This window comes from Uranotaenia lowii, chromosome 3 (assembly GCF_029784155.1).
Source record: "Uranotaenia lowii strain MFRU-FL chromosome 3, ASM2978415v1, whole genome shotgun sequence".
In the NCBI taxonomy this organism is placed as follows: domain Eukaryota; kingdom Metazoa; phylum Arthropoda; class Insecta; order Diptera; family Culicidae; genus Uranotaenia; species Uranotaenia lowii.
This window is the reverse complement of record NC_073693.1, coordinates 41,947,559-41,965,626: the sequence shown is the minus strand read 5'-3', so window position 1 is coordinate 41,965,626 and position 18,068 is coordinate 41,947,559. Positions and strand designations below refer to the sequence as shown.

General features: G+C 35.5%; 1 protein-coding gene across 1 annotated transcript in view; it reads right to left on the bottom strand.

The window, feature by feature from the left end:
- The window catches only part of LOC129756767 (supervillin), a 1,054,002-nt gene that overhangs the window by 967,950 nt on the left and 67,984 nt on the right, over positions 1-18,068 (bottom strand). The window lies entirely within an intron of this gene.

The following is an 18,068-nucleotide window of genomic DNA, read 5'->3' as shown; positions in this document are numbered from 1 at the left end:
TTTGATTTCTCATGAGAAACAAAGTTTATTGAAACTTACCCCTTTTTCTTATTAGGGTGAAAATCGCATGGTATGGAGAAAATAATTGTGGATGTGGTCCAGGGTGAGCAGACGCGACACAACGAGGGTGATGGTTTGTATCAGTTGTCAAAACTTTAAAACTTGTTTTATATTAGAAATGATTTTTTTTACTTTGAATAAAGGGTGATACGGTAAAAATTTGGTCAATATCAACTTGACGTATTTCTTTCAATTTTGCATTTAAAATATCTGAACACCCCTCATTTTGAAGGTGTGTGTGTGTGTAGAATGTTGCTCCTATTTTGATTTTGGAATTCACTCTTCAGTTGTCAAAATGCCGTCCAAGGAAGAAAAGCGGCGTATCAAAATTTTGCTCGCGCATCGCGAAAATTCGAGCTACTCGCACGCAGAGCTGACAAAATCGCTAAAAGTTGCCAATTCAACCGTTACAAATGTAATTAAAGTATTTGGGGAACGTTTGTCGACAGCCAGGAAGTCTGGATCGGGGGGAAATCGAAAACCGGAAGCCCATGAGACGACAAGGGAGAGTTGCAGGTAGTTTCAAGCGAAACCCTAACCTCTCTCTCCGAGATGCCGCAAATAAGCTGGGTGTATCGTTTACAACCGTTTAGGGATGAATGACATCCAAATATTAAAATCCTAAAGACCATATAAATTATGAGTTTACAACCGTGCATCGAGCCAAAAAACGAGCCGGACTATCGACTTACAAAAAGGTAGTGACTCCAAATCGCGATGTTAAACAAAATACGACAGCCAAAGCGCGATCCCGGAGGCTGTACACGACGATGCTGACGAAGTTTGACTGCGTGGTAATGGACGTCGAAACCTACGTCAAAGCCGACTACAAGCAGCTTCCGGGACAGGAGTTTTATACGGCAAAAGGAAGAGGAAAGGTAGCAGATATTTTCAAGCACATGAAACTGTCAAAGTTCGTGAAGAAATATCTGGTTTGGCAAGCCATCTGTACCTGTGGCTTGAAAAGCAGCATTTTCATAGCTTCCAGGACTGTCAACCAAGAAATTTACGAGAAAGAGTGTTTGAATAAACGTCTGCTGCCTTTCCTGAAGAAACACGGTTGTTCCGTACTGTTTTGTCCGGATTTGGCATCTTGCCATCACGGTAAAAAGGCCTTGGAGTGGTACGCCGCCAACAACGTGCAGGTGGTTCCCAAGGACAAGAACCCTCCCAACACGTCAGAGCTCCACCCAATTGAGAAATACTGGGCTATTGTCAAGCGGAACCTAAAGAAGACCAAAAAAACTGCTAAGGACGAGCAGCAGTTCAAGGCTTTCTGCGGCGAAGAAGGTGGACAAGGTGGCTGTACAAAATCTGATGGCAGGGGTTAAGCGTAAGACCCGACAATTCGGATTTGGAAAAGCGGAAGCCTAACTAAATATTTTTCCTGAATTTTATACTAATTAAACTTGAAAAAGAAATTTAATTTGATTTTTTAAATAAACGATTTCACCGATTAACACGCGTTTTCCCTTGACCAAATTTTGACCGTATCACCCTTTATGCAATTTAAAAAAAATTGATGATAATGTTCTGGACGTGGACAAAAGAAACCATCCCGAATTTTTTGGGGGCTTATTCTGCGACTCCAGTGAGGTGACTTACGAAATTTCCTATCGTTTGACTGGCTTAAATAGTCTCTCTAGCCTCAAAATTTTCGTTCGGATGAGCCGGAGCTCATCGAGGCACAAATCTTTTTCTGGAGCATTTTCTGGAGTCAGGACGATGACGTGAAATTTCGTGAGTCTCGTCACTCGAGCCGCAGACAAGGTTGCCGAAATAAATTCTGTCTTTTGACGAAAAAAATTCTGACTTTCTATGACTTTATCCGAAAAAAATCTGTGACGATTTTCTGTGATGCTTTTTTCATTAATTCCATTCAAAAGTCATGTCAAGTTGTGCCTTTTTTACATTTTACTTAAGAAAAATCAGTAAACATTATCAATTTTATCATATTTCTCCACTTGAAATATAATTATCCAAAATTTATATTGACATAAACAATTGAATTTTGAAAAAAACGTTCAAAATTTTAAATTCTGTGAAATCTCTGAATATTTCTAAAATTCTGTGAAATTTAGCTGTATCTTTGTATCTAGTCATTATAAAGACTTCAAATTTTGTAAAGCGTTAGTTGGATAGTTGAACAAGATTGTGTGAAAATTTCATGAAAAAATATAAACCGGGAGAGAAATGGTCAAAGTTGGAAGTGGGTGCACAGCTTCACTCGATTTCATTCTTTTTTTAACGCAACTGTATATTCAAAATTAAGATTCAACTCGTAAATAAGTTTCACAATCAAATTGATACAGGACCGCGATAAAAATTTAATTTAAAAAAACTCCGATATTCGACTTTCTATATGTCGGAAACCACTGGACCAAATTCCACAAACTTTATCGATTAATGATTAAATTTATTCCGTTTGAGTAATGCATCTGAATTTAACACATTCGCCCAAGAGATAAAACGAGATAATTCTTATTTGGTCCGCATGTGTTAAAATTATCAAAATGACTATTTCGATAAAGAATTGAAATCATGAAACATGTGATCTTTCCATAAAAAAATTTGCAGAGCATTCTATTATTTTCTATTTTTTGGTTTATTGACATCATTAATATTGAAGTTTATAATCTGAAATCTTAAATATTGACCAATTTGTCGGAAAACAATAAGAATAGTGAGAAAAAACTGTTTTACATTCCACTAGATTTCACTGTATAATTTACTTTGTTGAATTCCTTAAACAAAGTAAATTATACAGTGAAATCTAGTGGAATGTAAAACAGTTAAAACTTTGAAATGAGGGGAAAAGCAATTGGTTAAACTCTCTACAAATAAAGTGTACAAAAAAAAAAGATGAGATTCACAGAAATATAATCTTTACTTTTCGTCATTTTATTCACCAAATAATCAAATCTCTATAGCTTGATAGATGAAGCTTATTTTATGTGAGCGTAGAATTAGATTGTTTGAGAAATTAGAAGCTTTTTAGAAAAAATAATTCTATGTTCAATTCAAATAAGCTAAATTCACCAGATTTTTAGCAAACCACGAATAAAAGAAAATTTCCTATTTTATTGCTAACGGATTCCTTATAAAAATCTTTAAATTTAAAAGATTTAAGGAATTATTTTAAAAAGTTTCTATAAAATCAAATAGAAAAAACTTTTAATGTAAAAAAAACTTAAAAATGAATAGTCAAATAGTTCAAAAATCCTGTTTAATTTTTTTCATTCAAACATTAATTGATCAAAAATATCTTTGAAAAAAATAGGCCACCAAACTCCCCTCTCCCCCATGACACGGTTCTTCCTTGAATAACAAAAGGTTATACAAATGAGTTTGAAGTCAATGAAGTTGAGGGTAATCACTAAGGACCGATAATGTTCGTACTTTTCATAAATGATTTGGCTACCGCTTTCAAGCTGAGGGAGCAAAGTTTTACTTTTGATGTCAATTTCGATCTTAAGTAACATTTGATAAGTGCATACATATTCTAGGAAATCTTCCCCTCAAATTCAAAAATAATAAACAGATCGTTAAAACAAGCGAAAAAAGGTCGCAAACATTAGCGAAAACTGTCTGCACGAGTTTGCTCACACCGAACTCGTAAAAGCCAAGAGGCAATTTTAATGACCATCACGTGGCCGGCGACAAGACCCCAACGACGACGACGATGACGACGGCTCGCACAAGACACAACAGATACAGGGTCATAGGCAATTACAACCTGCAAAATTGCTCTGCTGAGCCGGATTTGTTACTTCGCTTCGCCACTTCCTTCGGAAGAAAACCCCTGAGTGGAAGGGTCCTCAAAGGGGCGATATTTTCCATTTCCATTTTTATCTGTTTCTTTAGCTTCTGTTTCTATTGCTCTGAATTTTTGGAAGGTCTCATGCTTAAATTTTCAAAAAAAAAACTGCAAATGGAAGGAACTAGGTTTCAATTGTAAGAATTAGGAAAGAATGAATCAAATGCAAGAGATACTATCTTCTTCCGGTTTGTGTTTTCACTTCAAGGATCAGGTCCCTAATTGCTTATTACTCTTAAGTGGTGTAACCGATTTATGAACAAAAAGCCTTTTAGTTAATTGAATCGGATATCGGGAAACGAATTTCCAAACCCAATTTCTCCTCTCGGCTTTCTCAGGCACAATCCGTCAATAGATCAAATCAGACAAGAAAAAACCATCAGAGGAAAAAAAGACCTACGCCATACGGAAGTGGCTAAAAGCCCATAAAAGTTGCAACTGCAGTCTCTGCGCTGAGCCAGGCTATGACGAATTCGCGCGCCATAAAAACAAAACTCCAATTTGTTCCATTTGCCGCCGTCTAGATGGCGGTTTATGCGCGCGCGCGTATCATAATGGTGGTGGAAAAAAAAGAAGAAAAGTTAAAACTAAACCCGGTGTTTCATAATATGATATATTTGTTCATTGACGCGCTTGCTCGCCAAATAAATTCGCATAAGCATTGAGGGGAAGCCCATATGTTTTTACTTGCCTTTTCAATCCAATCGGAGAAGAAAAGAAAGAAAAATGCGCGCAATGAAGCGCGCTCTCGCACGAGATAGCATCGCTGGCTGGCTTTTTCACCAACATAAAACATAAGTCCAAACAAACATAAAACTATGGACTGACCTGGCTGCCCACCCGGTTTTCTTGTTGTTGCGCGCTAGCCGAAACAAGTTTAAGTTAAGTGGGTTTACTTTTGGGTTAATCAAAAATTTCGCGACTGTTATTAGTCTTTTTTACATTGAATTGAATGTCATTATTCATATTTTATGTTTTTATTTTTTTAGACATCACGAGAAAATAAATACCAAATATGAACGGATATTTACAGAAACTTAAAAGTAAAAGCATCTAGAAATAACCAAGCGTAGGGGAGATGAGGGCATAACAAGCACACGGGGCATAGTACTTAAGCGTTTCCCTTTTCTACAAAAGTATGTATTTTCTTAAATAAATTTTCATGAGGATTAGTTTTGAACATCCTGTAGTATTAGTTTTTCAGTAAAACAGAAATCTCCTTTAGTATTTAATACTAAACATACCGACACTTTGTATATACCTATTCATACCGCGTCAAATGACGGTTTACACTGTTTTCGCTAAAACTTTCTTGTTTCTCAACTGATTTCTTTAAAATTTATAGTTTTGAAAAGCTTATAATTCGACTCAAATATGTTTCTCAGAGAATTTTCAGCTACAATCAATTATTTTAAAGTTATGTTAAGTCCAAGAATTTTTTTATGAAAAAACATGCTTCAGGAAAATTGCTATAAATCTGTTCTTCAGTGCTCGAAAAAAAATTCACTTAGTGCATGAGAAAGCTGAAGTTAGAAGCTATATGTTGCACATACGGAAATTTTTATCAAATTTTTTTTAAGATCATGGCCACAAAAAATGTAAAAAAGTTGTGTAAAATCCGTACTTTTCAATCAATCAACCGCCAAAGCTGTTCCTGTTACAGTAAAAAAAATTCAAAAAATGAATTGGAAAGTTGACGTAATTTGTCACATTTTGGCATCTTTAGATTTTTAAAAATACGAAATACATAATTTATGACGAATTTTCAAAGGTAGCTGTTTTTCGAATATTTCATCAATTCGGATTTTTGATACAATTCCTACACCTAAATTCAGCTTTGCACTGGATTTTGAGTATGTTATCGTAAAGTTTAGGTAAAAAAATTATATGCAAAAGAAAGAAAATTTCATACCGGTTCTAGTGATGTAACTACATTGGCGGTGCGATGCTTGACAAAAATCAAATAAATATATTTCTGAAAGTAAAACCAGAAAATTTGAGTGAATGCTCGTTTTTTTTTCGTTTCCTTTCACCCGTCTTCGTGTGCAAAATTGCTGTAAGATATTACCACCCACTGCGCCCGTCTGCCAAGCAAGAATTTGTGCTGACTTCTCAAAATTCAGAAACTACTTCACTGTTATATTTATCATATTTTTGCTAAGCATTGCACCGCCAATGCAGTTACACCACTAGAACCGGTATAAAATTAGCTTTCTTTTGCATATAGTTTTATCGCCTAAACCTTACGTTAACATACTCAAAATCCAGTGCAAAGCTGAGCTTAGGTGTAGGAATTGTCTCAGAAAATCCAAATTGATAAAAAGTTCGGAAAACAGCTACCTTTGAAAATTCGTCATAAATTATGCATTTTGTATTTTCAAAAATCTAAAGATGCCAAAATGTGGCAAATTACGTCAACTTTCCAATTCATTTTTTGATTTTTTTTTACTGTAACAGGAACAGCTTTGGCGGTTGATTGATTGAAAAGTACGGATTTTACACAACTTTTTTACATTTTTTGTGGCCATGATCTTAAAAAAAATTTGATAAAAATTTCCGTATGTGCAACATATAGCTTTTAACTTCAGATTTCTCATGCACTAAGTGAAATTTTTTTCGAGCTCTGAAGAACAGATTTATAGCAATTTTCCTGAAGCATGTTTTTTCATAAAAAAAATATTGGACTTAACATAACTTTAAAATAATTGATTGTAGCTGAAAATTGTCTGAAAATTATATTTGAGTCGAATTATAGGCTTTTCAAAACTATAAATTTTAAGGAAATCGGTTGAGAAACAAAGAAGTTTTAGCGAAAACAGTGTAAACCGTCATTTGACCGCTCGCGGTATGAATAGGTATACCACATGCGTAATTCGAAAACCACAACTCTTAGAAAAATTTTAAAAACGCAAAAATACTTGCATTTTGAAAATAAAAATAGTCCTGTCGTTAAATTTGCGAAAAAAAAATTATATAAGGTGTAATCATCATTCAAAGTTCAAAAACCGTCATTTGACCGCCACCGGTACGTTTAGTGTTAAAGAAATATAAAAAAACGACTAGGTTCTTAAGCGTTGAAAATATTATAATCAGACCGTAAAAACGTCACCGTCATCAGTCAATAAACTGTGACTGTGAAAAAGTTGAAGCAGTCGCATTCTTAACAGACGCCTTCAAATGAGTAACCAAGCAAACAATCTTGCCTCAACCTTCAGTCAAATGAAGTGTCAAAATAATCATAGTCGCCTTCACAGTAAATGAAAATTACCGAGTTCGGTAATTTTTTTTACCGAAATCCTAACATGTGTAACTCGTTAAACTGTTCGGTAATTTTTTTCATGGCAGAGAAATGACAGCTGTCAAATATTGCAGACTTTTATCTGTAAAAATTACCGAAACTCGGCTGATCATGTCAACATGACAGCTCATTTTATTACCGAACAACCGGTATTGTTGAACCGAAATGTCTTTACCTATTACCGAACGGCCGGTTATTTTTAACCGAGAAACTAAAAAGCGCGGTTATATAAACCGAACAACTGGTAGACTAGACCGAAAAACGTGTAATGAATACCGAAACACCTAAAACTTTTACCGAAATACCTACAATTTTACCGAAATAACTGTAATTATTATTTAAATACCAATAATTTTTACCGAAAAAACTGTAAAAGTTCGGCAATATTTACCGAACAATCGGTAGAGTTTACCGAAATTTCTGTAATTATTACGCAAATACCGGTAAGTTTTACCAGGCAAATTAAAAATGTTCGGTAATATTTACCGAAAAACTGGTGATTTTCACAGAAAAACTCTATTTTTTACCGAAAATTCGGTTATTTTTACCGGAAATTTGAAATTTTTTACTGAAATATCTGTAATTACTGAAACGCCGATAATATTTACCGCAAAACTGTTAAATTTTCGGTAATTTTCCCGAAAATCGTAAAAGGTTCGATAGTTTCGGCGTCCCGTCATATTTCGCTTGATGATTCGAGTCTCGAATCATCTCGTGTAATATGCCGTGCATCATAAGCTGAAACTACCGACGTTTTACGGTTTGCGTTAAAAATTACCAACAAAATTTACAGTTTTTGATGAATTGATTGAATAGCAGAGGCTCAATCTACAAATAAAAATGAGGAGCTGGATCAAATTGTTTCCACTTTATTTTCTGCATTATTGCAACATGGTACCGTATAGTGGCTTTCCCAGGATCCATGGATAGAGTTAATGTCGGCCATATCTCTGCTTCTTGTGTTGTGGGCAATGTGCCATCTGCCATCAGCCCCATAGCGCTGTCCCCAAAGGTGACTGGAGGAAGGTTGTCACAGGCACGGGAAGATCTGGAAGTAAAATTAATTTTCATCTAAAGTGGGAAAAAATTCATCCGGTGTACCTTTACTGGAGCAGCGATCAATTCAACAGTCCATTCCAAGCACCGGTGCTAGTGGTGTCTCAACTCCGATCGTCTATAATGCACATAATGCACATGCATGGAGGCAAACGAAGCAAAAAAAATACTGCTGCTTCATTGCTCAAAACACGCGAAACCGAAAATGCCGAGCAATGGCGACGACTGGCTGGTTTAAAGATAGCCATCACACTCGAGCACACGAAAGAAGTCGAAACGATTACTTTCGGTTGCAAGAGTGAGAAGGAAGACCCGGAATGCCAAAACCGCCAAAAATGACAATCGAATTTCGACGTTCGCCTTGACAGCTACACTTTTGCAGTTTAATTTCGGTAATTTTTTACCGAAAATCAATGACATCGAGATTTGTTTACATTAAATAAACGAATTTCGTTAAGTCAAGAACCGATTTACCGAACTCGGTAAAAACAACACGTCAGATTGATAAATTACCGAAAATTTTCTAATTACAGAACTAGTTCTGTAAAATAAAATACCGAACTCGGTAATTTTGATTTACTGTGTTCAGTCCATCGTCGTCTACACGGAAAAAAATTGAGTGGTCATCCCAAAGACGCTGTCATGATAATTTTACCATTTCAGCGCTATAGTATTTTCAACCACGAAAAGTTTAACATCGATTTTGTGAAAGTGAGCATGAAACAATATTGAAATTACTATGTACCTGGTAATTTTCGATAGCTCTCAATGTTTGTTGTCGAAAATACTATGGTCATGATAATTTCATCATAATTTCTATTACAACTACCGTCCGCATAGTAATTTTGACATTGTGGCACCAATTCATATCAACAAAATACTACGCACATCGTACTTTTGAGAACAAAACATATTTGACTCAAAAACATAAGTGCGTATGATAATTTTATTATGGTAAACATTCTTGTTGTTTACACTAATTCAGGATCATTAATCATCAAACCCGTTTGTAAAAAAACTAATTTTGAGCTGCTTTATAGTTACATAACTTTGAAAATCATTCCAGAGCATCGGGAGAACACACTAACATTGACCGACGTGTGTCGGAAGTGTGAATTTTCATGTTTCAAATAATGTCATAATGCATGCATGCAAATAAACAAACAAACATAGTAATACATAGTAATACATCCCAAGTAACCATAAGCACTAAAACATAGCCCTTAATCAACACTATATTCCCATATATAACTCTGAATTAATGCTTGTTTTGCACTATATGCGTATATAATGCAGATTTAATGCTAAAAAGGCGAAATAGCGGGCTGAATAAATGCTATCACAACATAGCATTTAATAAGCATTACAAATGCTGAATTAGAGCACCATCAAAACGTCATTTTTCGCCAGCCGTATAAAAGCATTAATAATGCATACTTAGAACATCTTTTAATTGTTTGATCATGATTGATGTGAAACGGAAATTCAAAATAGGAAAATGAACAAAAATTAAAAAAAATAAAATCATTATCTACAACATCAATCAACCTGCTGAATGAAGGATTATGCTTGCTAAGTGTTCTATGAAATGAGAAGTAATTATAATTGAATTATGAATTAACTTTGATGAGTCTCGAACCGAGGATCCCTCAGCAGCCTTTATCTTTCCTTGCGCCTTTACCATTTCGACCACTCTTGATGCTGATAACGTAGGTGAAAAAACCCGTACTTCAAGTACTGTTCGGGTCACACAACTTCATAGACAATGTATGCATGAGATGGTTTGGAAATGTATTGGAAAATTTTGGGAGAAGACAACTGCAACTGCCCGCTCTGATTGTTTTCGTTTGTTGTCTTTCTTACTCACACGCAGCAAATGAAAAACATCATTCTTGTTTACATTCGCGGGTTTGACGTTTCTACGCTTTATAAAAGCTTTATATAAGCATTAACAGGAAGTTCTAGTGCTACAGTCTTAATGCTTGTTAACTTTATATAGTAGCTCTATATGTGCATATAGTGCTATCATTAGTGTTAATTTTTGTTATTGCTTCTATGCATTAATAATGCATATTTGAAACTAAAAAGCATTATGAATGTTGATATAATGCTAAGTTGCATTAGAAACGTTGATTTAATGCTAATTAAGGGTTATGGCTTAATGCTTATGGTTACTTGGGATAGTAATTTTACTATTTAAATCAAGCTCCTCGCTCCTCCTAATCTTTATCATAACACATACTAGTTTCATCATGAAACATATTAATTTTACTAGGGACGAAGTAAAACAAAGCATCATTTCATTGACAATTTTACTAGAACGCAGTCGAATTTACTATGCGCAGCCAAATTGAGCACATGGTAAAATAGCTATGCGTAAGGTATTATAAACAACAAAACATATTTGACTCAAAAATATGGTCGCCTGTTGTTCGTTTAAACCACGGATTTAGTAATTTTACTATGCTTTTTTTTTGTGTGTATTTGACTGTGACGGAATATTGTTTACATGAAAAAAAAACATCCTAAACGCTCATTTTTTTATAACTATTTATGGTTCTTAAATAACAATTTTATGATGTCTACTTCAAACTCGCCAATATGGTTATTTTTCAATAATTTTTCTAGAAAGAATTCCAAGGAATCAGGAAAGAATTTTAACCATTTTGGTAGTTTTCGAGTATAAACCATAAAATGGTTGAATTATTTGATATCGCCATTTTGATAGCGGTTCAAACTGCAGCCGGACGCTTCCAGTTTTCTGAAAAATCGGTTCTGGAAATCGTGCAAACTTTGGATTTGTAGAAGATGGAGAAAGGTAAGTGACTTATTCCAATTATTTGTCGATCCCAACATCATGAACAAAGAAACTACCCGGAAGGAGCTGGAGCACCACCCGGAAGGAGGCCAAAATGTTAAAAAAAAAACATAACCAGCGAGTCAAAGATTATTTGCCAGACCCACCTCCTCTACCACTAGGGATAATGGTATTGGCCATCCCGCAAGATACAAAAAAAATAAAATTAATATTCTGATAACTCTTATTTTTTCAATTCCTTCAACAATTGTAATCAAATCGCACAAAACAGCCCTAACAGTTGAAAAATAACCATTTTTGAATTTCTACGGTAATCTTCCATGCGGTTAAAAAACAACCATATTTCTACTTCTCTCCGAAAAGTCATTTTATGGGTTCTCATGGAGAACACATAAAATGGCATTTCCCGGGAAAAGGTCAAAAATGGTTATTCTTGAATAATAAATGGTTTAATAGTATCTAGCGGGTAAAACGACGCCGAAAAGGACAAGTTTGTCATTGGTCGTGGCTGAAACAAAATCCGAAAACAACGAACATCGTTTGGGTATCAGTCCAGGATAGTACGTTACCGGAACATTGTCGAATGAAGCATCAACTATCACGACCGAAGAGAATTCCAAAGGGACAAGAAGGACAATATCGATCTCGCGTCTTTTCGATTTTTTTTTTTATTTGTGCAAAAAATTGGCCTAACAAATAAACAAATTTAATAAAATATTTTAAATTTTCGATTGGTAGAACATATTTTTAAAATCCGAATGTTATTTGTTTACAACACCGGCAAATCGCACAACAAGCAATCCAATACTCCAAATTTTTCGATTCATACATAAATGCTTTGAACCGACGCCGTCAAATTGCTTTGACGACCGTCGTTTGAAAAATAACATCCGTCACGCGAGCGGAAACCCATGACGATAGTCAAGCTTTTCCTGTCCCTCGAAGCTTGACTAGTAGTCGAATGAGATTTGAAACGTGATGATGGAGGAAAATCAGCAATCATGTCAACTGTGATGTTTGAAAAATGTATGCTCTGATTATAATTCTTGAGCACCGGAAAATAAGCAGCACCTTTTTAAACGACCTAAGGTAGTTAAGACAGTCGAGGAACTGAAGAAAGTATGGGTTTACATGCAAAAACCGGTTGATTCACAGGTTGTGCAGAATCTTATGGCGGGGGTTAAGGCCAAAGTGCCGGCATTTGCGTATGGACTGTAAATAAAATACGAGTAAAATGGTAAAATGAAGTTTAATAGTTATTTTCAATCCCTGAAAATTTGATGGCAATTAGCTTAGCTTAGCTTGATTGACTACTCACATCCACCTTGAATCATTGAACCCGAAATGCTCCTTAAGATATGTTTGAATAAAAAGTAATCTAGTATACTCTGCGATTAATTTCTAAATTTGGTTTAAAACCAAGTTGATACATTTCGGATTCTATGATCGCAGGCGTGACTCAGTAGAACAAGTTCCACGTCGCCAATGGTTGCTACTCCGTGATTGACCGAGGCCATCAATTTTGTTTAGAGGTCAAATGAACAGAACCTAGGATTGGCACATTCACAATGCACAAAACTGATGCCCTCTCTTTAAACATCAATAACGGCGCCGGCCTAGTAGTCAATAGATACAGTACCGTTCATAATTGTATAGAAATTGGAAGCAAGCGTCCATAATTCTATAGAAATCGCATTTCTAGATCCATGCCTGAAATATTGCACCTCGCGTAACTTTTGATCTCATCGATAGAACTTTTAGAAAACTTCAGACTTGCTAGCTTTATATTTCAACATCCAGTGTTTAAAAATGGAGATCGACATAACGTGAAACAGTACAGAGGCATCACTAGTTTGTCTGCAGGATCCAAGCTCTTCGAAATAATCGTTAGTCAGGCTTTATTACGAGCATCATCACAGTACATTGCAGTTGAACAACATGGGTTCATGCCGGGTAGATCGGTGTGTACCAATATGTTGGAATACACATCGTATTGCCTGAAACAGATGGAGAGAAAAATGCAAGTTGATGCTGTCTATACTGACATAAAAGCTGCATTCGATACAATCGATCATAGAGTTTTACTTGCAAAGCTAGCCAAGCTTGGTGTGCATGGCAACATGATTGATTGGCTGAGATCATTTCTAACAGAACGCTCTATAAGAATTAAGTTTGGTGAAAGCATATCGTTTCCTTTTACTAACCGATCTGGCGTGCCCCAAGGAAGCAACTTAGGCCCGTTGCTGTTTGCTCTATTTTTCAATGACCTTATGATCAGCTTAGATGAAGGAACCTGTATTGGATATGCGGATGATCTCAAAATATTCATGCCAGTGGAATGCGTTGCTGATTGTGCTCGTCTTCAAATGTTGATAGATCACTTTAGTGTATGGTGTGGTTATAACAAACTATCGGTTAGTGTTGCAAAATGTTCTGTTATAACTTTCCACCGCAAAAAAACACCAATTATTTACGATTATAACATCGGCAATCAGTTGCTAAACAGAGTTTCTGAAGTTAACGATCTTGGAGTTATCCTTGATTCGCAGCTAACGTTCAATAGTCAACGATCCTCCGTGATAAATAGAGCAAATCGTCAATTAGGCTTTATTTGTAGAGTGGCGCGAGAATTCACAGATCCGTTATGTTTGAAGTCCCTCTACTGCGCTCTTGTCCGATCAATAATTGAACACGCTGCTATTGTCTGGGCACCATATCAGCTGCATTGGATTCTACGAATTGAACGCGTGCAAAAGCGGTTCGTCCGATTCGCTTTACGACACCTGCCTTGGCGTCATCCTGAACAGCTTCCTGCTTATCCCGACCGGTGTCAGCTTTTGGGATTAGATACCCTTGAACGCCGCCGAAAAATCCAACAAGCCGCATTCGTCGCCAAGATATTGAACGGAGAAGTACAGTCGCCAAACTTGATAAGAACTATCGACTTTAGCGCCCCATCGAGAACTTTACGGTCCTATTCGTTGATATCGAGTCAAGTTCACAGAACATCTTATGGATACAATGAGCCATTAACAGCTATGATGCGCATATTCCAGGACACGGAGCACCTTCATCGATTCGGAGAACCAACTAGTAGTTTAACTCGCCGCATGTATCAGTCCAGATTGTTCCGTTCTATTTGAGTATATCATTCATTTAAACATTTATTGTTCGATGAATTAATTAACTAAATAAATAAATAAATAAATAAATAAACAATCACTCTGCAAAATTTCAATAAAAAATGTAGCATAGTTTCAGAGATATTGCAGTTTGAATGAGAAAAGTCCAAAAAGTCCGATTTTCGTAGAATTACTGTTTCTCAGGCAACACAACGTCCAGAAAGCTCAAATTTTGTGATATAATAGTGTGATAGTTGATCTATCTAACGCAAAAAATTTGATCAAAAAAAATCATCAGAGTAATAAGTTATGGAAGTTCAAAGTCGAAGTGACAGTGCGCTTGCTTCCAATTTCTATCCATTTTTTTTTTTTTTTCTTTTGGGGGTTCTCGTTGATGTTGTTCGGTGATGTTCATCAACGAAAACCCCCAAAAGATAAAACCAGCGGTAATCTAAACGGTCGTAAATAAATTTCTATACAATTATAAACGATACTGTAGGTTAGGAAAAATGAGATAGGGATAAAAGAACAACTTTGAGCCTAAGGACCGAGGTCATCTCTGCATCCTTGCAAAAAAAAATTTGGTTGGGAATGTTGGGGGGTAGGAAAAAAGGAAACACTTTTGACTAGTGTTATGCTGATAGCTTTTTCTCCTGAAATATATTTTTTTATTTATAAAAACATTTAAGTCAGATAAGAAACAACATTTTGAAAGGTGATTATGACTAAAACACATTTGAAGTAAATCTTATAACATTGATTTTCATCATAATATATCTAATAGTTGTTGCTCACATAATTCAAAGTTCGAAGTGGTATTTGAACTGATATTCTGAATCATATATAACATTTGAAAAGTGGAAAAAAAGAAAAAAAAACTGGATGATTTTTTCAAGGGAAATAGAGAAAAAGTGATCACAACGAAAAATTATAATAATTTTTCAGCAATTTTGATTGAAAGATTCCAATTTCTGATTTAACTATGCTATAAATGAATATCGATAACTTTAAACTTTTGAACATTTGAAAAGGTAAAAAAGAAGAGAAATTTGAAATTTCTAAACATGTTGTTGAATAAATTAGTTCCTGGTTAAGTTTCAATACAAGAAAAAAAAATAAAACCGAAAAAGGAGAAGTTATAATCCCATACATGATAGAACTAATTGAATTTATTATTTGAATTGGTGAAATAAATGGTGGTTTGAAAAGATTCAGAATCATTCTATCAAAATAACGAAATGTGTTTTTGGTGACATTATAAATGGGGCACACAATTTGTGAATAGTTCTCCACATTGAAGAAAATGTAGTATTAAAGTTTACAAGTTTTGGTTAACTGATTATGAAAAAAAAAGAGAATACTTAGCTTTAACGTTGTCCTGATACCTAACATCAATAGATGACTCCGAGGTTTCATCCCCGATTAGTATGAGACGCCGACAGCAATTAGTCTGTGGACAGCATTCCAGGAAGACAGGAAATGGATCCAGTTTCTAGATTTGATTAGCTACACTCCCTTGAAACACATCGCGAAGGTCCTAAAACTTCTTGATAGTTGATGGATTTCATGCACAAATAAACTTGAAGAGGGAATTTGAAATTTTTTCCACTGAACCTAAAACTTACGTCTCAGACGGTCACAGCCTACCGAGTTCATTTTCATTGCGTCAGGAACAATGATTGACGAAAAAGGCTTACCTTGAGAAATTGCATCTGCAACTCAAACTAGCGAAACAAACAGCACTGAAAAACACTTTATCACAAAATTTCCCGATACTTCCCTGTCTTAAAACGAATTTTTCTTCATAATTTTCCGTAAAACAAAAAAGACATTTGCTTAACATTTTCAAAATGGGATGAGAAACTTTTCACTTCACCGTAACTAAGGAAAGTCAACACTCTCGAACGATGTGATAACGTGTTTGATGAAAGAAGGCCTAATCCCTAAAAATTTGATGGCAATTGGATGAAAACTCGAATTTTGAGAATCAATTTAGTGTGTGGCAATTTCATCGTGAACACCCTTTAGTGTAGATCGTAAGTTGCAAAGGGATCATACGAAATAACTCTTTCTAGGCTTTTAAAAATAATGAAAACCAAACTTTCCGTTTGAATTTTTTTTTCACAGAAGCAGAACCTTGGCACTTTATTGCATTGTATACAAAACAACCAGTAAATACATACTTTAATATGCCAAGGAGCTTGTAATAATCACAATTTTTTTTTTTTGTTTCGATTATAGTCGTTTTACCATCTTTATGGCATTCGCGACTTTATCAACGTTACAGTTGGCGGATCGTTATTGAAAAACTTATCCGGTACAACTGTGTTCGATGTTTACTCTTGGGCTCGAACTCGTGGACATCGGCTCAGGAGACAACAAACTTGCCAACTGAGCTATATCACAAGCCCTATAATCACAAATGTTATAGGATTCAACTGCTGGAATTTGTCTGAAATATTGTATATGTTGCCTCGGTACCGGCTATACAGCTTACGAGCTTTGGAATTAGTAAAACAATTGTTGTTTGAGATTAGGGTTAAATGACTCGTAACTAGGCAACACTTTCAGCTTATCGGGGGAAAATGGTTTGGACTTCCATCGATCTACACTCAGTTTTTCGTTTATTCAAAATTAAAAAATGCTGGTATGAGACTTGACTCTCCTTATGATCTTTAACCGTATTTGCCAATCATGTGCTTCACTCTAATACTTGATTTGATTGTGTACATTTTTGACAGTGTTGGCACATTTTTCCACCACTCACAGTAATTCTTAGAATAAACAACGGTTTTGTCAGCTATCAATTGCTTACTCAGATTTTGAAATGCCCGACGTTTCGACCATTTTTGGTGGTCTTTTTCAAGGGAATTATGACATTAACATGAACTACGGACAGATAATTCCCTTGAGAAAGACCACCAAAAATGGTCGAAATGTCGGGCATTCCAAAAGCTAAGTTGTTTGATTGAATCCCAAGACCGAAATATAGCCTAAATTACTACAAATTAATTTTTTCTTTTCCTTTTACATCGTAAATATCTCAAAAACGCGAAAATTTTCAATTTGATAAAAAAAAATGGTCAGATAGTACTTTTCACAGGCAGCAAAATACTGTAAAAATTTTGAATGTACGATAACTAGTAACTGAGCTATCAGCAAGTTCTAGAAGAACTAAGATTTATCTGGATTAAAATCTCCAGAAACGCAACTACCTTGCGCTATACTATACCACAGAGAAATTATACTGCCACACAAATTGAAGTTGATGAAAATAAGACATCCACCGCCTATTGAGTAACAATGCATATCAAACAGATTCCAACCGATTCGCCAATAAGAGACTTTTGCTAGCCATCAAATTCCAGCTCAATATGATTTAGCGAGAGAAGGCAAGGAAAGAAAAAAAACCAAGAGTCAGATCAAGTGACGCGTGAAGATATGGCAAAGTCATTAACTCTTTGCTCAGTTTCAATTAACCCGCAACTTACTTGGTACTTTCCCCCACTCGACGTCAACTTTTGAGCTTGGCGAAACTAGCGCCCTCATAATGGATAGTTTCCTTTACAATCCACACGGCTACATTTTTACTGGAAAGTAACCTAAAAGTAATAAATTGGATGAAGTTTGTAAGGGGAAAAAAACGATATTGCGACAATGTATTTACTACTGCTGTTGCTGATGGATTGATCAATTGGGCGTCAAAATACGGAGAGAAAAAATCGCGACCATCATATTTGCGAATGTGTGGTTGCCAAGTTTCTTCCTGTGGGCAGATTCCGATAATTTGTAGTTGATGGTTGATCAGTCCTCTCATCTTAGCAGCATCGCCAGCAATTAGTGTCAAGGCAGAGAATGATGAGAGAAATGTTTGCTAACAATGGGCGAATTTCTCCT